The sequence below is a fragment of the Ranitomeya variabilis genome, chromosome 6 (assembly GCF_051348905.1).
Source record: "Ranitomeya variabilis isolate aRanVar5 chromosome 6, aRanVar5.hap1, whole genome shotgun sequence".
Taxonomy (NCBI): Eukaryota; Metazoa; Chordata; class Amphibia; order Anura; family Dendrobatidae; genus Ranitomeya; species Ranitomeya variabilis.
Window position 1 is genome coordinate 42,291,276 of NC_135237.1, and position 22,939 is coordinate 42,314,214.

A 22,939-nucleotide genomic window follows, 5' to 3' on the forward strand; every position below is an offset into this window, starting at 1 on the left:
GCTGAAAACTTGCAACTTCGCTGTTGACTCCGGAAATTCTACCGCACTCCAGATCTTCGGCAATCAAACTGCCTTCTGTTGCAGCCAAAACATTTCACACTTTGCCTCATCAGTCCACAGTTTCGGCTGTTCTGTTGTTCATTCATTTAAGCTTTTTTTTGTTAAAAATTAGGTAAACCTTCTATTTCGAGAGCATTCCTACTTTGCGGCATTTTTTACACATTTGCTTAAAACTGCTGCACAGCATTGCATATATATCTGTTGTTGAAATGCAACATGTTGTACAGCGTCCTGACTATGTCTATCCTTTATATATAAATACTAGTAGACTTTTCAGAAGATGTCGTTCTCCAGCTTTTCCTTGAAGCCTTAATTAGCTTTGACTGTATAAATGACTAAACGTCTGCTGAAAACACTTCCTATTCCAGGTAAGGTCAGAACCCAACTGGAAACCAATTTTTCAACTGATTACATTTATAATCCATCCTAGTCATGATGCCAAAGATTGTGCAGCTTTAGAATGGTTCTTTGTAGAATTAATGATTGTCTCTTGGCAAAAGACACAGGTCACGGAACAGCATCTTCAGCTCTGGGAAGGAAGACATCACAGACCTTCTACTGGATGCTCTGGTGCCACATGCAGTTGCTGATATGAATTATGAGTACAGGTTATCCCAACGTGGCCTAAACTTTGACTTCTCAGTGTAGTCCCAGCATGATGTTATATTGTATTATTAACCAGAAAGGAAATCTAGAACACTTGTAATAAAGCTGCGCTCTATTGAAAGGGTAAATTGGTAATATATACCGACAGAGATCAGTTCAGCTCTTTCCCAGTTTGTTGGCGCAACATGTGTTTCATTCTAAGAATACTAATGAAAAAAATCCTACGCAGCTACAGTGGTGGAAATGTAATGGTATTGACTAATCAAACTTGTGTGTGAAGTATGTACAATTATATAACACCCCCTGGACGCTACTGGGATATTTTATGCCATACCCTATAATGGTGCAAATAATAGTGACTCCATAATAGTTCCACCTAGTCACTCTATTCTTACAACAGTATCAGCTACAGTGCCCCATGCCACTGCCGTACATACAGTGGCATGTAAAAGTTTGGGTACACCTGGTCAAAATGACTGTTATTGTGAACAGTTAAGGCTACGTTCACACTAGCGTTGTGCGCCGCTGCGTCGGCGACGCAACGCACAACGCACGCAAAAACGCGTCAAAACGCACGCAAAAACGCTGCGTTTTGCGACGCATGCGTCGGTTTTTGCCGAAAATCGGACGCAAGAAAAATGCAACTTGCTGCGTTTTCTTGGTCCGACGCTTGCGGCAAAAAAGACGCATGTGTCGCACAACGCAACACAAAAAAACGCATGCGTCCCCCATGTTAAGTATAGGGGCGCATGACGCATGCGTCGCCGCTGCGTCGCCGACGCAAACCCGACGCAAATTAGCTTAACGCTAATGTGAACGTAGCCTAAGCAAGTTGAAGATGAAATGATCTCCAAAAAACCTAAAGGTAAAATGACACATTTCCTTAGTATTTTAGGCAAAACAAAATTGTCATTTTTTACATTTTAAGAATTACAAAAAGGAAAATGGGCCAATGTAAAAATGTGGGCACCCTTGGAGATTTGTGTTCTCAGATAACTTTGACCAAGGTTTCAAACCTTAATTAGTCTGTCAGGATTATGGCTTATTTACTATAATCGTTAGGAAAGGCCAGGTGCTGCAAATTTCCCAGCTTTACAAAAACCCAGCCTCTAACCTTGTGCCAAAAAACAGCAGCCATGAGTTCTTCCAAGCAGCTGCCTAGCACTCTCAAAATGAAAATGGTGGAGGCCCACAAAGCAGGAGAAGGCTAAAAGAAGATAGTAAAGCGTTTTCAAGTTGCCCTTTCCTCAGTTCGAAATGTAATTCAGAAATGACAATTAACAGGAACAGTGGAGGTCAAGATAAAGTCTGAAAGACAAAGCAACTTCAGTGAGAGCTGCTCATAGGATTGCTAGAGAGGCAAATCAGAACCCTCGCTTTCCTGCAAAAGAGGTTCAGAAAGATTTAGTAGTCTCTGGAGTTGTGGTACATTGTTCTACTGTTCAGAGACACCTGAACAAATATGGCCTTCATGGAAGAATCATCAGAAGAAAACCTCTCCTGTGTCCTCACCATAAAATTAAGCATCATAAATATGAAAAAGAACCTTTAAATTAGCCTGATGCATTTTGAAAACAATGCCTGTGGACCAATGAGGTTAAAATAGAAGTCTTTGGCCAGAATAAACAAAAGTCTGTGTTTAGGAGAAAAGGTAAGAATTTCAGGAAAAGAACGTGTCACCAACCATTAAGCATGGGAGTGGATCAATCATAGTTTGGGGTTGTGTTGCAGCCAAAGGCACTGGGAACATTCCACAGGTAGAAGAAATAATGGATTTAATGAAATTTCAACAAATTCTTAATGCAAACATAACACCATCTGTAAAAAGATGAAGTTGAAAAGAGGATGGCTTCTACAAATGGATAATAATCCTAAAAACGCATAAAAATCCACAATAGACGACCTCAAAAGGTGCAAGTGGAAGGTTTTACAATGGCCCTCACTGTCCCCTGATCTGTACATCATTGAAAATCCATTGCTAGATGTCAAAATAGCAGTGCATGCAAGACGACCCAGGAATCTACATAGTAGCATAGCAACATAGTTAGCAAGACTGAAAAAAGACATTTGTCCATCCAGTTCAGCCTTTGTTCCATCAGAATAAATCCCCAGATCTACGTCCTTCTAAAGAACCTAATAACTGTAAGATACAATATTGTTACGCTCCAGGAAGACATCCAGGCCTCTCTTGAACCCCTCGACTGAGTTCGCCATCACCACCTCCTCGGGCAAGGAATTCCAGATTCTCACTGCCCTAACAGTAAAGAATCTCACAGAACTGGGAGAATTTTCCAAAGAAGAATGGATGAAAATCCCTCAAACAAAAATTGAAAGACTCTTGTCTGGCTAGAAAAAGCATTTACAAGCTGTGATACTTGCAAAAGGTGGTGCTACTAAGCACTAACCATGCAGGGTGCCCAATCTTTGGCATCAGCCCATTTTCTTTTTTGTAATTTTTATAATATATGTATTTTTCTTTTTTTTTCTTTTTGCCAAAAACTACAAAGGGAATGTGTCTTTAACTTTAGGCCTTTTAGAGATCATGTAACTTTCCACCTCTTTAGCTGTTCACAATAACAGTAATTTTTATCAGGGGTGCCCAAACTTTTACATGCCATTGTATGCTAAACCATACAACAGTGCCATACAGCTTAGGCTACTTTCACATTTCCATCGGTACGGGGCCGTCGCAAACCGTCGGCCCGACGTAACGATGGATGTTGTGCTAAATTTAGCACAACGTGGGCAGTGGATGCAGTTTTACAACACATCCGCTGCCCATTGTGATGAGCGGGGAGGAAATGGCAGACACGTAGCGCAAAAAAACGTTACATTGAACTTTTTTTGTGCGTCGCGGCCGCCAAAACAGGACGCATCTGTCGCACGACGGATGCAACGTGTGCCCATCCATCGCGATCCATCGCTAATAAAAGTCTATGGGCAAAAAATGCATCCTGCAAGAACATTTGCAGGATCTGTTTTTTGCACATAACGACGTATTGCGACGGAGAACTAAAGACGGAAGTGTGAAAGTACCTTTAAGTGCTAACAGCCAGTGTGGCATAAAAGTGATATTCAACTGCTCCCCTTCATTAAACTACCAAAAAGCCACAGTGCCCATGCTGTACCTCTGCCTTTCATAAGCCATACCAAGGAACTTTGCCTCATAATAGTACCATCTAGCTAAGTGTTTGCCCTTCATGATACTACCAACTAGTCACAGTGCCCATATCATTACCTTACAGTGGATGGCAGTGGCTTATAACAGTATCATCCACCCCAAAGTGTTCTCAGACAGCAGGCATTATTATATATACACTATATCACACAACAGCACCTTATTAGTGATAAGCGAATATACTTATTGCTTGGGTTTTCCTGAGCATGCTCAGGTGATCTCCAAGCATTTGTTAGTGTTCGGAGATTAAGTTTTCATCGCCGCAGCTGAATGATTTACAGCTACTAGCCAGGCTGAGTACATGTGGGGGTTGCCTGGTTGCTAGGGAACCACCACAGGTAATCAAGCTGTCTAGTAGCTGTAAATCATTCAGCTGCGGCGATGAAAACGTAATCTCTGAACACTAACAAATACTCGGAGATCACCCGAGTGTGCTCAGGAAAACCCGAGCAACGAGTACACTCGCTCGTCACTACACCTTATAACTGTGCCACCAAGCTAGAGTACTCTCCATTAGTTTGCCCATAGTCAGCTGCAGATCCCACCAGTGCCAGCTCACAGCAATGTGCCAATGAAAACAAATATGTAAAATTATCCTACATTTAAAAGAACACTTCCTAAAGACCAATTTTCTCCACATCCACGTAAAAAAAATCATCCTCGTCTGTCCTCTTAAATTTTAATTCAGACTTGTCTCTGGCTGTAAGACAACTGGCTGCAGCAGGCGGCCTCTGCAATGGTTTAGTCTCTAATAGGAGATATAAGACATGTACTGTATCAGTCATGTTAAAGACCTATCACTGCCTGTGAAACTTCATGAATTAAATGATGAGCAATAAATAGACATATGTAAAATATTTAGGAGAAAAAAAACTAAATATGTCCTCACTAATTTTGCATAAAACATATAGACATTTAAGAGATGGGGGCTGCTGTTGGTTGACAGTCGGGCTCTCCACTGACTTACTACCTTAATAAATATGTGAGACTTTCTGCCTCTTAGCTGGGAGACACCATAATGTTTGTGGTTCCTGTGTGCAGCTTGTAAAAACTATGGAGATCTGTGATGATGCTCATCCTGGATGTAATGATATACGAGGCTGTGTAAGATGGATTCCACTATTATTGATCAGCAGCTACAGAAATGAAACCTGACAGTTTTTCCTAAGTGTGCCTGCTGTAGGCTATGTGTGTATATAGTGAGAAATTCAGGACCTTTTAGATGCAGCTATGTTCTCCATAGTAGATATTTCTTCTTCTAGTAGAAGCTATTTTGAAGCTACCATGACATTTTGCTAGGTGCCAATAAATAATAATCTGATTCAGGCTCCTGGCAGTGAGAGTAAGGAAAATTTTTGAACCTAATTTGCATTTTGTTAATTCTTACCACAATCACACACAATTTTCTTATTACATTTGTGCTTCTCTTTTGGCAAATTTATGAGAAAAATAGGTGAATCAGTTCACTTATCATGTCCTATGGACAAAACTGCAAGAGAGGCAAATAGTTATTTTCATCCAGATTCCTCACTAGAGCTCAATATAAGGCTTCATTTACCATTCAGATACTGTATAAAATCAGTTTCCCCTCTCACAGTTGGTATCTCCTTGAGAAGAGACTCTTACCAGACTTCATGCTGGGTCCCTGTAATACTGAGAAAAATCATCTGATTTGCTAATGACAAATATTTGAGAAAAGTCCTACAATTTCACATTTTGTCACTTTTTACAATTTTCTAAAAAGTTATAGGTTCTTTTTTAAAGGGGTTGTTTATTGTTAAACTGCAGTTACTCTTCTCGCTTTGAGGATTCTCCGGTGGTGGAGGCGCCTGGAACGAGTGGTCATGTTAGGCCGGGATCACACATACGCGAGGTACAGCCGAGTCTCGCAGGTGAAAACCCAGCACTGGCGCCGGCACTTGGGAGCGGAGCGTGCAGCTCCATGTATTGCTGTGCGGCTGCACGCTCCGCTCCGGAGTGCCGGCGCCAGAGGAGGGATTTCACCTGCGAGACTCGGCCGTATCTCGCGTATGTGTGATCCTGGCTTTACTGCAAGTATGTGAAATCGATATTCCCAGCCCGGACTTTTTCTGGCTTGGCTCAATAAACTTGCATTGACCGAGGCTATGCTCAGCTTGTCAGAATGTGGCCGGGAGTATGCAAGTCACAAATATGCGGTTACATAACTGCCCGCTTCAGGTGCCACCACAGGAGAATCCTCACAGTGCGCAGATTGACTGCAAACTTATGGTTTAAGACCGGACAACCATTCTGCACACGATGTGAGGATTCACAAGTCTGCAGTTACAAAGAGTGACTGCAAAATTGTAGTTTAAGGCCTGGCAACACTTTTAAGGTCCATCTACTAATTGCAATATTTCTACAAGACTTTCTAAGAGAGGGGTCCTCAACCGGTAGCTCGAGAGCCACATGTGGCTCACAGGCCTGTCGTGTGGCTCGCGACTGTCTGCCAGCTTGGTGCTTTAACACCTTGTGTAGCAAACAGCTATTAAGAGTAGATCTCTAGATGGTGACTTTTGTGTGTAGCCCTGCACAGAAGAGCAGATCTGAATGGGGTAATGCATGCACTTTTGAAAGCCTGCGGACCTCAATTCTTACATGAGCGCTTGCATATAGCGGTGTTTGGACTCGATGGAAAGTTTGAATGAGCCTTTACTAAACACGGAGTACGGGCTCATATATTTTCTATAGGACACCTGCAAGAGCTGAGTGCAATTGTTTGCCGAAGTGCTTGCATCAGAGCAGTGTTTGAAGCTTTAAAAAGTCATCCGAATTTTTGGCCTGTTAAATAGGAAAATTATAGAGAAGGAAAGTATCATTCATCTTTAAGTAATTACTACCCTCTCCAAGTATCAGTCGGGCCGGTATCATTTAGAGGAGGGCGTTCTTCGCGATTTGCTTGGATACCTCTAGAACTTCAGGACCTACGCTAACCTTTGGGGAACCAAATAATAATAATTACTTTCCAGATTACAACACAGTTTCAGAACGTTGCTTTCCACCGTCTGCACAGCATTCACAGAAACAATTCCATGAAGAATATGTTAATGGATATATAATGGGTACATGGAATAAAATACAGAATTGTCGAAAATCAAGAACTATTGATTACAATAATCACATTATCCTCATCTGTATTCATGGCCAGCAATTTAATCTTGCCCACATAAGTAGACTATGCAAATTATATTCTTAGGGTAAGAGGGAATATTAATCAAAATAAAGAAGCCGGTCAGCTACTGTGACTGTGAATGCTTTTATTTATTTATTTTTTTAGTTTTTCAGATTTTACCATCAGCTCATTTGGTAATTGGCAACAAACTAAAAGGGAAGTTTATTTATCAGTTATAGTTTTGTAACTTTTTAGACAAATTAAATCTGTGTATTCAAAGATCGAATTGTAAATTAATCAACCCTGGGTGCACAAATATATGGCCAGCAGCACCCCCTGCTAGCAAAAATAGCTGTGCTTCTGAATTTGGACCCAGGACAAGAGGAGCCATGTTGACTTCAGTTAACTAAGGGGTTATTGTCATGCAACAACACCTTTAAAACCAAAAATACTATAAAGGGATTTTCCAGTGCTATATGCAGTCCTGATTAAAATTTACATTTAAAAAAATTCACAACTTTTTAAAATTTTTACTTTGACACATTTCCCCATTTTTTTTTACATGCACAGACCGTCAGAGTGCATTATATTACCGGTAATACATTTTTTCTTATCCTTCTTCAACCGCGGCTGTATAATCACGTGACCATGGAGACCAATAAAGGCAGAGGTTTCTTTCTTCCGAGTTATAATCACTTTATTTTATTTATTTTTAAACATGAGAAATAAACCTATTGTGGGTTAGCGTTGTGATTGCAATGTCAACTAGTTGCAGGGGTCATTTTTGGATGATTTATAGGTTTAATTCTCTGGAAAATAAACGTCTCTTTGTACCGTTTTTGCAGTAAAGACATGCCTGCAGATAGATGAAATATATTCCACTGAAGACATATAGTCCTGAGGCGTGTAAACAGGCTGCAATATCATAGCTGACTGCTGACCCTAAATATTGCAGAGTTCAAGGGCTGAAAAGAACCTTAAAGCCTGATAATGTTTCTCCGAGGGCACAGCAAGGAATGTGATTGAAAGATGACTTTTGTTGGATAGAACATACAAGGCTCCTCCACTAAATGGTTATAAAGGAACCAGAATTGGCTTATTATCTCCCACTGACCAAACCCTTTAAGAGCTCTGTATATAAACTCCACAACTAGACTATTTCCCCAGATAGGGTATGTGGACATGTTAAAAGGGTTGTCCAGTCCGAACCAATAAGTCTGTAGTCACTCTGTGTGACAGCAGACTTATGAATTCCCCAGCGCACGCACTGCGGGGAGTCGCCGGTTTCTGAATCGGAACCAGATGGTATATATGAGTTATACATTCTCCCTGACATATACTTGCGCCATGTACTTGTATGGAGTGAGGCCGCACCCTCTAGTCAGCCACGCACACTGGTCGGCTGCCTCACTAGACAACGTGCGGCCTTGCTCCATGCAATTGTATGGAGTGAGGCCACACTCACAAGCTAGGAGTATGTATAACTCATACATACCCTCTGGTCCCAATTCAGAATCCAGTGAATTCTCGCAGTGCACAGTGCATGCACTGGGGCTATTCGTAAGTCTGCACTCACACAGACTTATTGGTTTGGACCCGACAATCCCTTAAAGTATTCTAAGTACACACAAAAAACTTTCACTTTGCAGGAAAAATGTTGCGTAAATACTTGCGTTTTTGCTTCTTTTTTTATGCATTTTTTCCTCATTAGCTTAAAACGCTTAACACCGAAACTAACATGTCGCAGATGTCAAACTGTTTAAAATATGCAAGGAAACAAATAAGCAGCGTGTGCATGAGCGTTCAGAAATCGTATTCTCTTTCTAGAACAGTAAAACTTTGTATTCTTTTTCATGACAAGAATGCGCTTGGGGTAGGGGAGAAATGCAGCAAAAACGCAACGTGTGAACAAGCCCTAACTCTATTTTCTATTGACATACTTCCTTGTTGTGAATTCGGTTTGTGGGCTCCCCCGGTGGTTTGTTATGGTAGTGTCTCTTATGTGCCTTCTTCCATCTCTGATTACCTGTCGCCACCCTCTTGGGGAGTTTCCTATTTAAGGCTGCTTGGCTGTTAGTCACATGCCGGCCAACAATGTGCTAGTAGCATTCTGTTGCATTCACCTGCCTCAAGTTCCAGTTCAGCTAAGTTGAATTTTGTTTCTTGTTTTGCTATTTTTGTCCAGCTATCTGCAATGTGACTCTTCAGTGCTGGAAGCTCTTGTGGACAGAAAATTACTACTCCAGTGGCATGAGTTGTCACTGGAGTTTAAAGTAATTTCTGGATGGTGTTTTTGAATAGTGATTTTTAGGTCGACCGTGAAGTAACTCTTTCCTGTCCTTCTGCTATCTAGTAAGCGGACCTCACTGTGCTAAATCTGCTGTTCATCCTACGTATGTCATTTCCTCTGAACTCACCGTCAATATCTGTGGGGGCCTACTATCATCTTTTGGGGTTCCTCACTGGAGGTAAGGTAGGCCTGTATATTCCTCTTATAGGGGTAGTTAGATCTCCGGCTGGCGCGTGGTGTCTAGGGCATCGTAGGTACATCCCCCGGCTACTGTAAGTGTTGGGTCAGGTTCAGGTCACGGTCGACCTTAGTTTCCATCACCCGAGAGCTAGTCCGTTTTGTATTTTTTTCCCATGGTCATTGGGGTAACCATAACAGTTTGGCCGGCCAGTAAAAAATCTATGTGTTAAAATATGCACTAAAGTAGGAAGGAGAAGAAAAGGTTTTTTTTTTTTCTGTGTTTGAAAGTGCACCTTAGTTTGATCATTTGTATTCCTTGCTTAAACTGCAGTCTTCAGCCTTTTTTTTTTTCTCTTCTCCTCTTAACCTCTGAATGCTTGGGTTACACCCATTTGAAACATGGATCCACAGAGTTTAGTTGCGGGTTTGAATAACCTTGCGACAAAAGTACAGAACCTACAAGATTTTGTTATACGTGCTCCAATGTCTGAACCTAAGATTCCTCTGCCTGAATACTTTACCGGAGACAGATCCCGGTTTTTGAGTTTCAGAGAAAATTGCAAATTGTTTTTGTCTCTGAGATCTCACTCTGCTGGTGATCAGACTCAACAAGTTAAAATTGTTATCTCTCTACTGCGCAGCGACCCACAAAGTTGGGCATTTGCATTATCGCCAGGGGATCCTGCGTTGTTAAATGTAGATGCGTTTTTTCAGGCTTTGGGGTTGCTTTATGAAGAACCTAATTTGGAGATTTTGGCTGAGAAAGCCTTGATAGCTCTTTCCCAAGGGCAAGATGAAGCTGAGATATACTGCCAGAAATTCCGTAAATGGTCGGTGCTTACTAAATGGAATGAGTGCGCTTTAGCAGCTAATTTCAGAGAAGGTCTCTCTGATGCCGTGAAGGATGTCATGGTGGGGTTCCCTGTGCCTACAGGTCTGAATGATGCCATGAAATTGGCTATCCAGATTGATCGGCGTTTGCGGGAGCGCAAATCTGTGCACCATATGGCGGGGTCTTCTGAGGAAGAATCTGTGCACCATATGGCGGTATCTTCTGAGCAAAAACCTGTGCACCATATGGCGGTGTCTTCTGAGCAAAAACCTGTGCACCATTTGGCGGTGACCTCTGAAAAGGCACTAGAGCATATGCAATGCGATCGTGTTTTGTCTAGAGGCGAACGTCAAAATTACAGGCGCAAAAATGGATTGTGCTTCTACTGTGGAGATCCAGCTCATGTTATATCAGCATGCTCTAAACGTATAAATAAGGTTGATAAAAAGGTTGATAAATCTTTTTCTACAGGTACCTTGCAGTCAAAATTTCTTTTGTCCGTGACATTGATTTGTACCTTATCATCTGTGACTGTGAATGCTTATGTGGATTCTGGCGCCGCTCTGAGTCTCATGGATTGGTCCTTTGCCAAGCGTTGTGGGTTTGATTTGGAGCCGTTGGAAGTTTCTATTCCCCTGAAGGGTATTGATTCTACACCTTTGGCTAGCAATAAACCACAATATTGGACACAAGTGACTATGCGTCTTACCCCAGACCATCAGGAGATTATTCGTTTCCTTGTATTATATAACCTACATGATGTCTTAGTGCTTGGATTGCCATGGTTACAGATTCATAATCCCGTCTTGGACTGGAAATCTATGTCTGTGTTGAGCTGGGGATGTCGGGGTATTCATGGGGATGCACCTTTGGTTCCTATTTCTTCATCTACTCCCTCTGAGATCCCAGCATTTCTGTCAGATTTTTATGATGTCTTTCAAGAGCCTAAAGTTGATTCTCTCCCTCCTCACAGAGAGTGTGACTGCGCTATTGAATTGATCCCCGGTAGTAAGTTTCCTAAGGGTCGCTTGTTTAATTTGTCTGTACCTGAACATACTGCTATGCGGGAGTATATCAGAGAATCCTTGGAAAAGGGTCATATTCGCCCCTCGTTGTCTCCACTAGGGGCAGGATTTTTCTTTGTAGGTAAAAAGGATGGTTCATTGAGACCTTGTATCGACTATCGACTTTTGAATAAGATTACAGTTAAATACCAGTACCCGTTACCTTTACTGACTGATCTGTTTGCTCGTATAAAGGGGGCTAAGTGGTTCACTAAGATCGATCTACGTGGTGCGTATAATTTGGTGCGGATTAAGCAGGGGGATGAGTGGAAGACCGCATTTAATACGCCTGAAGGCCATTTTGAGTATTTGGTAATGCCTTTCGGTCTCGCAAATACTCCTTCCGTTTTTCAGTCCTTTATGCACGATATTTTCCGTGAATATCTGGATAAGTTTATGATTGTGTATTTGGATGATATTCTTGTTTTTTCGGAGGACTGGGAATCTCACGTTCAACAGGTCAGGAGAGTTTTTCAGGTTTTGCGAGCTAATTCTCTTTTTGTAAAGGGCTCAAAGTGTAGTTTTGGAGTTCAGAGAATTTCCTTTTTGGGATATATTTTTTCCCCTTCATCTATGGAGATGGACCCTGTCAAGGTCCAGGCTATTTGTGATTGGATGCAACCTACTTCTTTGAAGAGTCTGCAAAAGTTCTTGGGTTTTGCTAATTTCTATCGCCGATTTATAGCGGGTTTTTCTGCCATTGCTAAACCTTTGACTGATTTGACCAAAAAGGGTGCTGATGTTGCTAATTGGTCCTCTGCGGCTGTGGAGGCCTTTCAAGAGCTTAAGCGCCGCTTTTCTTCCGCTCCTGTGTTGCGCCAACCTGATGTGTTACTTCCGTTCCAGGTTGAGGTGGATGCTTCGGAGATCGGAGCAGGTGCAGTTTTGTCGCAGAAAGATCCTGACTGCTCAGTAATGAGACCATGTGCGTTTTTCTCCCGAAAGTTTTCGCCCGCTGAGCGAAATTATGATGTGGGAAATCGGGAACTTCTGGCCATGAAGTAGGCATTTGAGGAGTGGCGTCATTGGCTTGAGGGTGCTAGACACCAGGTGGTGGTCCTCACTGACCACAAGAATCTAATTTATCTTGAGTCGGCCAGGCGTCTGAATCCTAGACAGGCGCGCTGGTCGTTGTTTTTCTCCCGATTTAACTTTGTGGTGTCATATCTGCCTGGGTCCAAGAATGTGAAGGCGGATGCCCTCTCTAGGAGTTTTGAGCCTGACTCGCCTGGTGATTCCGAACCTACCGGCATCCTGAAGGATGGGGTGATATTGTCAGCTGTCTCCCCAGACCTGCGGCGTTCTTTGCAGGAGTTTCAGGTGGATAGGCCTGATCGCTGTCCGCCTGGTAGACTGTTTGTCCCTGATGATTGGACCAGTAGAGTTATCTCGGAGGTTCATTCTTCCGCGTTGACAGGTCATCCTGGAATTTTTGGCACCAGGGATTTGGTGTCTAGGTCCTTCTGGTGGCCTTCTTTGTCTCGAGATGTGCGCATGTTTGTGCAGTCTTGTGATGTTTGTGCTCGGGCCAAGCCCTGCTGTTCTAGGGCCAGTGGGTTGTTGTTGCCCTTGCCTATTCCTAAGAGGCCTTGGACGCACATCTCTATGGACTTTATTTCTGACCTTCCGGTTTCTCGTAGGATGTCTGTCATCTGGGTGATTTGTGACCGTTTTTCCAAGATGGTTCATTTGGTACCTTTACCCAAATTGCCCTCCTCCTCTGAGTTGGTTCCTCTATTTTTTCAGAATGTGGTGCGTTTGCATGGTATTCCTGAGAATATAGTGTCTGACAGGGGTACTCAGTTTGTGTCTAGATTTTGGCGGACGTTCTGTGCCAGGATGGGTATCGATTTGTCTTTTTCGTCTGCATTCCATCCTCAGACTAATGGCCAGACTGAGCGTACTAATCAGACCTTGGAGACTTACTTGAGGTGTTTTGTGTCCGCTGATCAGGATGATTGGCTTGACTTTTTGCCATTGGCAGAGTTTGCCCTTAACAATCGGGCTAGTTCTGCCACTTTGGTTTCTCCATTTTTTTGTAATTCAGGGTTTCACCCTCGGTTTTCGTCCGGTCAATTGGAGTCTTCGGATTGTCCTGGAGTGGATGCTGTGGTTGATAGGATGCATCAGATTTGGGGACAGGTTGTGGACAATCTGAAGTTGTCCCAGGAGAAGACTCAACAGTTCACTAATCGTCATCGGCGTATTGGTCCTCGTCTTTGTGTTGGGGACCTGGTGTGGCTGTCTTCTCGATTTGTTCCTATGAAGGTCTCGTCTCCTAAGTTTAAGCCTCGGTTTATCGGCCCTTATAGGATTCTGGAGGTTCTTAATCCTGTGTCCTTTCGTTTGGACCTCCCAGCATCTTTTAATATCCATAATGTTTTCCATCGGTCATTATTGCGGAGGTATGAGGTACCGGTTGTTCCTTCTGCTGATCCACCTGCTCCTGTGTTGGTTGAGGGTGAATTGGAGTATGTGGTGGAAAAGATCTTGGACTCCCGTGTTTCCAGACGGAAACTTCAGTATCTGGTTAAGTGGAAAGGTTATGGCCAGGAGGATAATTCTTGGGTGACAGCATCCGATGTTCATGCTCCCGATTTGGTTCGTGCATTTCATAGTGCTCATCCAGGTCGCCCTGGTGGTTCTGGTGAGGGTTCGGTGCCCCCTCCTTAAGGGGGGGGTACTGTTGTGAATTCGGTTTGTGGGCTCCCCCGGTGGTCTGTTATGGTAGTGTCTCTTATGTGCCTTCCTCCATCTCTGATTACCTGTCGCCACCCTCTTGGGGAGTTTCCTATTTAAGGCTGCTTGGCTGTTAGTCACATGCCGGCCAACAATGTGCTAGTAGCATTCTGTTGCATTCACCTGCCTCAAGTTCCAGTTCAGCTAAGTTGAATTTTGTTTCTTGTTTTGCTATTTTTGTCCAGCTATCTGCAATGTGACTCTTCAGTGCTGGAAGCTCTTGTGGACAGAAAATTACTACTCCAGTGGCATGAGTTGTCACTGGAGTTTAAAGTAATTTCTGGATGGTGTTTTTGAATAGTGATTTTTAGGTCGACCGTGAAGTAACTCTTTCCTGTCCTTCTGCTATCTAGTAAGCGGACCTCACTGTGCTAAATCTGCTGTTCATCCTACGTATGTCATTTCCTCTGAACTCACCGTCAATATCTGTGGGGGCCTACTATCATCTTTTGGGGTTCCTCACTGGAGGTAAGGTAGGCCTGTATATTCCTCTTATAGGGGTAGTTAGATCTCCGGCTGGCGCGTGGTGTCTAGGGCATCGTAGGTACATCCCCCGGCTACTGTAAGTGTTGGGTCAGGTTCAGGTCACGGTCGACCTTAGTTTCCATCACCCGAGAGCTAGTCCGTTTTGTATTTTTTTCCCATGGTCATTGGGGTAACCATAACACTTCCTCCCGGATTTCTTGTCAATCATATTGCACCAACCAATCGTCATTCCACATAATTATTGCCTGTAAAGGAGAGAGAAGTGAAGTGGATCCCGAGCGCTGCCAATCACAAAGGTTAATCCAGGCAGTAAGCATAAAACACTTCCAATTTAATGCAACGTGTTTCGGATAAGAACCTTCTCCTTCCCCAGGCAACTCCACCGCACTCCTCTCTCTTTTACTTGTTATGTCCTTTCTCCATTTGCTGTGAGGACATTGTCCAGATTGGATTTATCATCCTTTACATTGTTGGACCTTCCACAACCCAATCATGTGAGTGGCAAACCCCCCAACTCACTCTCACCTGTTGCCCACGGTGTTACACCGGGAGCACCTCTTGCTTTTTATCTCTTCGTGAATATTGCCTGGTACAGGATCTGCAGGTTCAGTATTCTACTTTTTTCAAAGTTCATCCATTAAATAGATAATAAATCTTAATTAACCAGCCATGCATCAAAGAGGCAGCATAGCCAATCAGAAAAGTTTTCTGACCTCCAAAGGGCTGAAAAAAGCAACCAGAAAAGCATGCAAAGAGTGAAAGAGAAAGTAGAGTTCTCCTAAGAGCAATACCCAACCGTGAAGGAAGGTAGGGGAATACTATTAACTCACCTAATGCAGTTGTGTGACGTACAACACTGGTATATGTGTATGGATTAGTCTCTCAAGGCTGCAGCTATCACCACAGGTTCCTGAAGATGTCAACAAGGACCAGTAAGCCAAGGAGAATTAAAACAAAATCGTGGTTTCAGGAAAACTGCCAAGGACAGGAAGATCCAAATGTAGTGTATAGAAAAATAAAGTTTCTTTATTCATGCTAGGATTCCTTCATCGGGCATATGATGAAAAATTAACCACTATTCTGGACAAAAAAGTTGACATGAGTTCATGAAAAAATACACAATTACAAATGTAAAAAGCCCCCTTTTTTTAAGCCGACACGCTTTGTTTTTACTTGGTACATTTCAGAATAAAAATATTTTTAAATAAGCTGTGTCACAATTTTTGGGAGGGCCGGCACCAGACTGGATTTCTGCATCATTTTACTTTTCACCCGCGGACGACTGAGGATCGCCCCGTTGACCGGGAGCCGCGCAGCATACCGAACAACTATGACCTTGGTTTGGGACACTCCCTCAGGGCCAATACGCTGTTCCTTCAACCTCAGTTTGGCGAGAGCATCAGCTTTGCAAATTTATTTGTGATATTTTTAATATTGCGCTTAGATACTGCGCTGTGCGGTGCTGTCCCTTTTATATTCCCTATCCTCAGGGTACTATATAACAATTACAAATGTAACAGTAGCGGGAGCTGAACTGTTTGGGAATAGTTTACCTAAGCATTGATTTTGTAGGACACTGTTTACTTTTCTCACTTTGGCCAACCCTTGAGTTGGTCAGTCATTGATCAATTTCACACCTTGTTTACTCTAAGCATATCACTAATTTAATTAAACTGTACTAATCCTAACTGCCATCTCAGGTGAGGAGACCAAGACTTTATGGTTTACACTTGGAAAAATCACAAAAATAAATGGGTTTCACATACTGCTGTACAAGTGTACATGCTTTTTTCAGTGCATTTTTGCTGTGGTTTTACACTCATTGCTTTCTATGGGTGAAAAAACACAGCAAAAAAAAAAAACAATGTGTGTGCATGAGATTATTGAAAACTCATTGCTTTTGCTGGTACTGTAAAGCACAGCTTAAAATTTGCATAAATAAATGCATTAAAAAATATGAAAAAAAAAACGCAACGTGTGAACATAACCTAAAAGGGTTATTGCCGTCTCATCGCAGCCCTCTCAGCTGTTGGCGTAGCTCCAGTCACTTGAGACCAGCGCATAAAGACAGATATTCCAGTACTCAACCATGAATGGCTGAGATTAAAACACCCTTTTAATTTTTCACCAAATTTATGGAAAAATCAAAATAGATTACTCATAGTAATCATTCTTTTAACACGGTCTATGAAAAATAGGGGCAATATACCACCACATTTAGATATATTCATATATAGCATAATAATCACTGCAATTTTTACTTTGCGATTTTTGGAAAAATGCAGCCATTGGCAATCTTGCCTTACCCAGGTGTGTACTATGGAGGACAGAGAATGAACTTCAATCCAATATTGCAGCCAGCATGCAGCCAGCGGGTAAGGAAAGGGTGTATCAAACACCCGAAAACCCCGCCCCTATGGCTGAAAATTGTTCCCTCCAAATTCAGGTGACAGAGTCCATTTAAACTAGAGATTGGGGGAAGGGTATTCATTTTATAGGAGGGGAAGATAGGGCAGATAGAGACCTGGGCATAAATAAAGAAGTTGGGGGTGGCGGTGGCATGGGGGGTGGGGTTAGAACAATTAATAATTTAAGAAAGAATAGAGGTACAGAGAGTAACATCAAGTGCATGTATACTAATGCCAGAAGCCTCGCCAACAAAATGGACAAATTAGAATTAATGTTGTTGGAGCATAATTATGACATGGTGGGGATAACAAACATGGCTGGATGGGAGCCATGACTGGGCTGTTAACTTGCAGGGCTATAGTCTGTTCAGAAATGACCGTACAGATAAGCGAGGGGGAGGTGTGTGTATGAAAAATCGACCTTAAAACCCATCCTGCGTGATAATATAGGTGAATCTAATGAAAATGTAGAGTCCCTGTGGGTGGAGATAAGGGGAGGGGGAAAAATAATAAATTACTGATAGGGGTTTGTTATAAATCTCCAAAAATAATGGAAGCAACAGAGAATATCCTCGTAAAGCAAATAGATGAAGCTGCGACTCAAGGAGAAGTCATTATTATGGGGGACTTCAACTACCCTGAAATAGATTGGGGAACAGAAACCTGCAGTTCCAGCAAAGGTAATCGGGGTCTGACAACTATGAGAGACAATTACCTTTCACAACTGGTTCAGGACCCAACAAGGAGGGGGGCACTGCTAGACCTAATATTAACCAACAGGCCAGACCGCATATCAAATATAAGGGTTGGGGGTCACTTGGGGAATAGTGATCACAAAATAATAAGTTTTCGTGTATCCTTTAATAAGATGTGTAATAGAGGTGTTACAAAGACACTAAACTTCAGGAGGGCAAATTTCCAATGGATGAGAGAGAATCTTGGTGCAATTAACTGGGACGATATCCTGAGACATAAAAATACACAAAAAACACCATAAGAGGAAAGACCTCCACTATTCTAAACAAAAAAAACACCAGTATACAGGCAGAGATGCTTACCTGTTCAAGGCCTCCAACAATTGCACTAACCAAGGTACAGCGGACCCAAGTTAAGATGGCAAATACACAGGTGCAATAATACCGATAATGCAGCCAGCCTACAATCAGGAATTGGCCGCTTGGTGCACCTGTGCAAACAAATAGTCTGTATGTGGCGTGTTCACACAGGAATGCAAAGTATATGGCTCAGAGCCTATTAATGACGCCATGTAGCGGGCTCACCATAATGCATCCTGTGCGAACAGAGGCCACAGTGTACAGAGCCATCTAGGGCCCAGCCGCACCCCGGAAAAATATACAGTGCACCAAAAACATAACAATGTATGCAAGGTATTGGTCGATATTATGTCCACAATATTTAAGCTGCCAACCCGCGTCAAGGGTCCTTACATAGTGGCAGTCCTAATCTAAAAAAACATAAGAGGAAAGACTTCCAAAATTACCTTTAACAGGTAAGCGTCTCTGCCTGTATACTGGTGTTTTTTTTAGACATAAAAATACACAAAGAAAATGGGAGACATTTATTAGCCTCCTGGATAGGACCTGTGCACAGTATATACCGTATGGGAATAAACATACTAGAAATAGGAGGAAACCAATATGGCTAAATAGAGCTGTAAGGGGCGCAATAAGGGACAAAAAGAAAGCATTTAGAGAATTAAAGGAAGTAGGTAGTGAGGAGGCATTAAATAAATACAGAAAATTAAATAAATTCTGTAAAAAGCAAATCAAGGCAGCAAAGATTGAGACAGAGAGACTCATTGCCAGAGAGAGTAAAAATAATCCCCAAATATTCTTTAACTACATAAATAGTAAGAAACTAAAAAATGATAGTGTTGGCCCCCTTAAAAATAGTCTGGGGGGAAATGGTGGATGAGGATGAGGAAAAAGCCAATATGCTAAATGACTTTTTTTCATCAGTATTTACAAAAGAAAATCCCATGGCAGACAAAATGATCAGTGATAACAAAAATTCCCCATTAAATGTCACCTGCTTAACCCAGCAGGAAGTACGGCGGCGTCTAAAGATCACTAAAATTGACAAATCTCTGGGCCCGGAAGGGATACACCCCCGAGTACTGCAGGAATTAAGTACAGTCATTGATAGACCATTATTTTTAATCTATAAAGACTCCATAATAACAGGGTCTGTACCACAGGACTGGCGTATAGCAAATGTGGTGCCAATATTCAAAAAAGGGGCAAAAACTGAACTCGGTAATTATAGGCCAGTAAGCTTAACCTCTACTGTGGGTAAAATCCTGGAGGGCATTCTAAGGGATGCTATACTGGAGTATCTGAAGAGGAATAACCTCATGACCCAGTATCAGCACGGGTTTACTAGGGACCGTTCCTGTCAGACTAATCTGATCAATATCTATGAAGAGGTAAGTTCCAGACTGGACCAAGGGAACCCAGTGGACGTAGTATATATGGACTTTTCAAAAGCTTTTGATACGGTGCCACACAAAAGGTTGATACATAAAATGAGAATAATGGGGATAGGGGAAAATATCTGTAAGTGGGTTAAGAGCTGGCTTAGGGATAGGAAACAAAGGGTGGTTATTAATGGAGCACACTCGGACTGTTTCGTGGTTAGCAGTGGGGTACCACAGGGGTCAGTATTGGGCCCTCTTCTTTTTAACATATTTATTAATGATCTTGTAGGGGGCATACAGAGCAGAATTTCAATATTTGCAGATGACACTAAACTCTGCAGGGTAATCAATACAGAGGAGGACAATTTTATATTACAGGATGATTTATGTAAACTAGAAGCTTGGGCTGATAAATGGCAAATGAGCTTTAATGGGGATAAATGTAAGGTCATGCACTTGGGTAGAAGTAATAAGATGTATAACTATGTGCCTAATTCTAAAACTCTGGGCAAAACCATCAATGAAAAAGACCTGGGTGTATGGGTGGTGTCATGTCGGATGCTGTTCACACTAGGGCGTCCGACAGACAGCGGTATTTCCACATACATCCACTACACGCTCAGTGGCGTCGGCTAGACTTTATCCAGCTTGCTCGGGGTTAATCTAGCTGGTAATTTGGTTTGAGGCTGGGTCACGCCCACGGCCTTTAAATAGTCGTGCTGGACTTTGGGCGTCGCCGATTATAGCTTGTGCTTTGTGCCTAGCGATTCCGGTCTGGAGTGGTGGTCTTGTTGTAGGAATATCGTATCTGGTGGTGTATTATCCTTTGTCATATTTTTCCTTCCTATATTTGTATTTGTTTTGCCCTGTGCACATTATAGTGTATTCCTGTGTGTCTGCGGCGTGGTGCGTTTTTCAATTTTCCCTGTCTGTGCTTTCTGTGGGGATTGGTGTGTGGTCTCTTCACTGGGTGGCGGGTGGTGGTTTCAGCTTAGGGCTGAAACAGGAGACAGGGTCAGGCCTGGCGGCCCAGACATGCACACCTTTAGTGTAACTTCTGGGAAAGGGTCAGACAGGGTTTCCCTAGCCTGAGGGATATCGCAGGGACCCGGGTAACCAGCCTTAGTCTACCCAGTACTCCCTTGACAGATGGATGACAAACTCACATTTAGTGGCCAGTGTCAGGCAGCTGCTACAAAGGCAAATAAAATAATGGGATGCATTAAAAGAGGCATAGATGCTCATGAGGAGAACATAATTTTACCTCTATACAAGTCACTAGTGCGACCGCACTTAGAATACTGTGCACAGTTCTGGTCTCCGGTGTATAAGAAAGACATAGCTGAACTGGAGTGGGTGCAGAGAAGAGCGACCAAGGTTATTAGAGGACTGGGGGGTCTGCAATACCAAGATAGGTTATTACACTTGGGGCTATTTAGTTTGGAAAAACGAAGACTAAGGGGTGATCTTATTTTAATGTATAAATATATGAGGGGACAGTACAAAGACCTTTCTGATGATCTTTTTAATCATAGACCTGAGACAGGGACAAGGCGGCATCCTCTACGTTTGGAGGAAAGAAGGTTTAAGCATAATAACAGACGCGGATTCTTTACTGTACGAGCAGTGAGACTATGGAACTCTCTGCCGTATGATGTTGTAATGAGTGATTCATTACTTAAATTTAAGAGGGGACTGGATACCTTTCTTGAAAAGTATAATGTTACAGGTTATATATACTAGATTCCTTGATAAGGCGTTGATCCAGGGAACTAGTCTGATTGCCGTATGTGGAGTCGGGAAGGAATTTTTTTCCCCAATGTGGAGCTTACTCTTTGCCACATGAGTTTTTTTTGCCTTCCTCTGGATCAACATGTTAGGGCATGTTAGGTTAGGCTATGGGTTGAACTAGATGGACTTAAAGTCTTCCTTCAACCTTAATAACTATGTTGCTATGTAAGTGAATGACAGTTTTTGGGTTTCTGGTGCTTTGAGGGTAATGCATCTTTTGGTTGCTTGGAGTGAAACCATTTATGACGCATCGGTTTATTTTCCGTTGTGCTGAAACGCAGAACGTAATACAAACACAATTTATGTGTCGACAATTCTTCTGCATATTCATTAGATCCTAAAAGTGATCTGTTAGATGGCAAATGACAACCGAGGAGCCGCTTCAGGCCTTTCACACTCTTTAGCAAGACATCTCTTTTATACACGTGTTATATATATAATTTTTTTAAGTCATCTGCAAGGAGCTGAAATCTGTAACAATGACCTTGTTTAGTGACTCAAAATAACAAAACACCAATAAATTCTAGGAAGGAAAGAAAAAGGCAAATCAGCACAATTGTGTTCTAAGGGCTCCAAGGGAATGCGCGATTCAAGAAAAAAGGTGACTAAACCATCTATTGTGGGAACATATTCATTTGTTGTGACAGTTCATCTCTGAATATGGCTCTCTAGAGTCGGCTCTCCAAACCCAAAGACAAGAGCAATTATTTCCCAATAATAGGCTAAGAAGAAAATTCATATATTGTTTCGTAACTGAAACTGCTTAACGGGAAAATAATAATCAGTCGTCCAGTAATTGGAATACTGTTTTACATTTTATAATGTCATTTAACTTGCTTTTAAGTCTTCATCAATAGGTCATGATTTTACTCTTTCCAGACTTTGGACCCCAAATTTTTAAAAGCATTGTCAGTAGTTGGGTGACAAAATTCTAGTTTTCTGATTAGTGACTAGACCCTCTATAGTTCCCGATAAGATAGAGGTCATTTGTCTACTTAAGATCCTCTCTCTATAAACTAGAAGCTAGAAATCTCACTCCAGCAAACTCATGCCATCCATGCGCTACATAGTAGACCTTTCATCTGAACATAATGCTTCAGTTATCCTGCACCATGGGTTGTCTGGGACTTATATCGATAGAATATCATTAGGATAGGTCATCAATGTCTGATCATTGGGGGTGGCACATCTGGCAACCCCGCCGATCAACTGCTTCTGGTGTCGTCCGGAACTGCTCAGTTATAGAGTTGCGTAACAGCTCTATCGACTGTATAGAGGCCGCGGTTGGACATGTGCTGTATATTTACATACCGTAGGGCAGGGGTCCCAACCTATAGCTCGGGAGCCACATGTGGTTCGCGGTCTCATGAATTGTGGCTTACAGCTGTCTGCCAGCTTGGTGCTTTAGCTACAGTTCTAGCAAACAGGTATGCAGAGCACATCTGAAAATGTTGAATTTTGTGAGCAGCCCTGCACAGAAGAGCAGATCTGGATGCACATATACTGGTCTTAGGGATTTTGAGATGATTTAGGTATGGTATGCTGGAGACAAGATGACACCACCTGTCAGAGGACATGCTTGAAGTTGGACATGACAGTGTCTTGGGCGTGCTTTATAGGAGAATATTGATTGGGGGTAATGTAAGAGCCCCTGGATCTTAGTATACTGCTTTGGGGTGATTGATTTTCGTAGAAAAGCTTTGGTTACTAATATGCCTGTAATAGGGGCTTTGGT

General features: G+C 42.4%; 1 protein-coding gene across 1 annotated transcript in view; it reads left to right on the plus strand.

Annotated features, from left to right (window-relative positions):
* The window catches only part of PLXDC2 (plexin domain containing 2), a 542,926-nt gene that overhangs the window by 37,293 nt on the left and 482,694 nt on the right, over nt 1-22,939 (plus strand). The gene's annotated exons all lie outside the window — the stretch shown is intronic.